We start from the raw sequence: 2,764 nt of genomic DNA, 5'->3' as shown, positions 1-2,764 counted from the left end.
TGAAAATTTCCTTAAGTGTCTTTCAGCCATTTTAGATTCCTCTGTTGAGAGTTCTCTGTTTAGGTCTGCACTCCATTTTTTTTATTGGATTATGTGATCTTTTGGTGTTCAATTTCTTGAGTTCTTTGTATATTTTGGAGATCAGACCTCTGTCTTATGTGGGGTTAGTGAAGATCTTTTCCCATTCTGTAGGCTGGCATTTTGTCTTGTTGACAGAATCTTTCCAGTTTCAGGAGGTCCCATTTACTAATTGTTTCTCTCAGTGTCTGTGGTGCTGGGGTTATATTTAGGAAGTGGTTCCCTGTGCCAATGCATTCAAGTGTACTTCCCACTTTCTCTTCTATAAGGTTCAGTGTGGCTGGCTTTATGTAGAGGTCTTTGATCCATTTAGACTTGAGTTTGTTGCCTGGTGATAGATATGGGGCTATTTTCATTCTTCTACATGTGGATATCCAGTTATGCCAGCACCACTTGTTAAATATGCTTTCTTTTTTTCATTTGATATTTTTTGCTTCTTTATCAAATATCAGGTCTTCGAAGATGTGTGGATTGATATCCGGGTCTTCTATTTGGTTCCATTGATCCTCCTGTCTGTTCTTATGCCAATACCAGGCTGTTTTCAGTACTGTAGCTCTGTAGAAGAGTTTGAAGTCAGGGATTGAATTTACTTTTTTAAAAAATGATTTATTTATTTTTATTTTATGTGCATTGGTGTTTTACCTGCATGTGTGTCTGTGTGAAAGTGTGGAGTCCCCTGGAACTGGAGTTACAGACAGTTGGGAGCTGCCATGTGGGTGCTGGGAATTGAACCTGGGTCCTCTGGAAGAGCAGCCAGGGAGTGCTCTTAACCACTGAGTCATCTCTCCAGCCCCAGAATTTCCTTTTTTTTTTCTTTTTCCTTAAGAGCAAACTTTAGTACATAAAGAGTGTCAAAGTTAGACTGTCCTGTGTGGAGGTGACGCTGAAGTGCTGCATGCTGCCTTTTCCTCCTACATAGTGGAGGATTACTTGCTGAGGCATGAGGAGCGCAATAGGAAATGACCAGGTTGTTCGTGTGTTCCAAGGGAATGAGGAGTTTTCATTTAAATTCATTACAAATCATTTAGGAGTAACTGATAACTCAAGTTTAAAATGCCTACTTCTGAGTTACCACTTTAAGATTAATTCAAATACTCTTTGTAGATCTTTATTATCTAAATTTGCATGTAATATCTTCTGAGAGTTTTACATCCTTTTTATGGGAAAAACTATAGGCCTTAAAATTAGCCAGTTTCTCACACCTTGGAAACCTTACTTGTTTTTTTTGTTGTTTGTTTGTTTGTTTGTTTGTTTTTTGGTTTTTCGAGACAGGGTTTCTCTGTGGCTTTGGAGCCTGTCCTGGCACTAGCTCTGTAGACCAGGCTGGTCTCGAACTCACAGAGATCCACCTGCCTCTGCCTCCCGAGTGCTGGGATTAAAGGCGTGCGCCACCATCGCCCGGCTGGAAACCTTACTTGTGAAGTTGTCTTATATTTACAGTTTTATTGTTTCTTTTGCTTTGTTTTGTTTTGTTTTGAGATAGGATCTTGCTGTGTAACCCCAGCTGGCCCTGAACTCAATGTGTAGAACACCTAGCAATCCTCCTGCCTCTCAAGTGCTAGTATTAGTCACATACCATACCACCTAACCCGTATTTGTTCTTTATCACGTGGACACAAAGCCCAGTGGTTGTTACGAGAGAGTGAGTTTCCACGACAGAGACCACTGTTGGAACTGGAAAGCATGGTGGCCAGCAGTGTGTAAACCCTGTACGTGCCTTAACTTTATATAGACGATGGTCCCAGCATGCCGTGTGCTGAAGCAGCCTTAGTATTCAGCCAGTGTGCAATCAGCCCTCCTGTCACCGCAGACCTGCTGTGTGACCAGCAAAGGCCGTGGCGCTTGACTTTAGGATTTTATTGCTGTTTCGTGCCCCGGTTTTACATTGTCATAACCCATGTGTACCCCATCATCCCAGCTAGCCAAAATTTGGGGGATACAGTTCAGCCAAGAAGGAAGAAATCCTACTTAATCTACTGTTAGAGAAGCTAATTGTGAAGATTTGTTAGATTTAGCATGTGGAGAGGCCCTGAGTTCCTCAAGTGGAGGTCAGAAGACAGTCTGTGGGAGTCTCTCCTTCCACCATCGATCCATCTCAGGGATCAAACTCAGGTCATCAGGTTTGGCAGAAAAAGACTTTACCCATGAACCATCTTACCAGCCCAGGATTTGTTTAGGCTGACAGTTAAAAGCATTCCAATGCCATGTGTGATTCCTAGGAACTGTGGGTGCTAATACAAATTAATAACAATGTAGGAACCCTTGTTTTCCCCAGTGATATTGCTGAGCACTTGACAGACCTTGGGAACCTTTCTAGACTCTTCATTTCTGTTTATTTATTTTATTTTATTGGTTTTTCGAGACGGGGTTTCTCTGTGTATCCCTGACTGTCCTGGAACTCATGCTATAGACTGACTGGTCTCGAACTCAGAGATCCCCCTGCCTCTGTCTCCAGAATGCTGGGATCTGTGTGCACCAGCGCCACCTGGCTAGACACTTTAATGTATGTGTTATTTATTTGCTGTTTTGGGTTTGGTTTAGTTTGAGACTGTTCCACTATGTTAGCCAGGCTGGTCTAGAACTCACTCTGTAGACCACGCTGCCCTTGAGTTCACAGAGATCCCCTTTACCTCTGCCTCGTGAGTGCTGGAATTAAATCTATATACCACTGTCTTCTCCCCCCCCC

Source organism: Microtus ochrogaster, linkage group LG4 (genome assembly GCF_000317375.1).
Source record: "Microtus ochrogaster isolate Prairie Vole_2 linkage group LG4, MicOch1.0, whole genome shotgun sequence".
NCBI classification, from domain to species: domain Eukaryota; kingdom Metazoa; phylum Chordata; class Mammalia; order Rodentia; family Cricetidae; genus Microtus; species Microtus ochrogaster.
The sequence above is the reverse complement of the archived record's forward strand: the minus strand, read 5'-3'. Positions refer to the sequence as shown.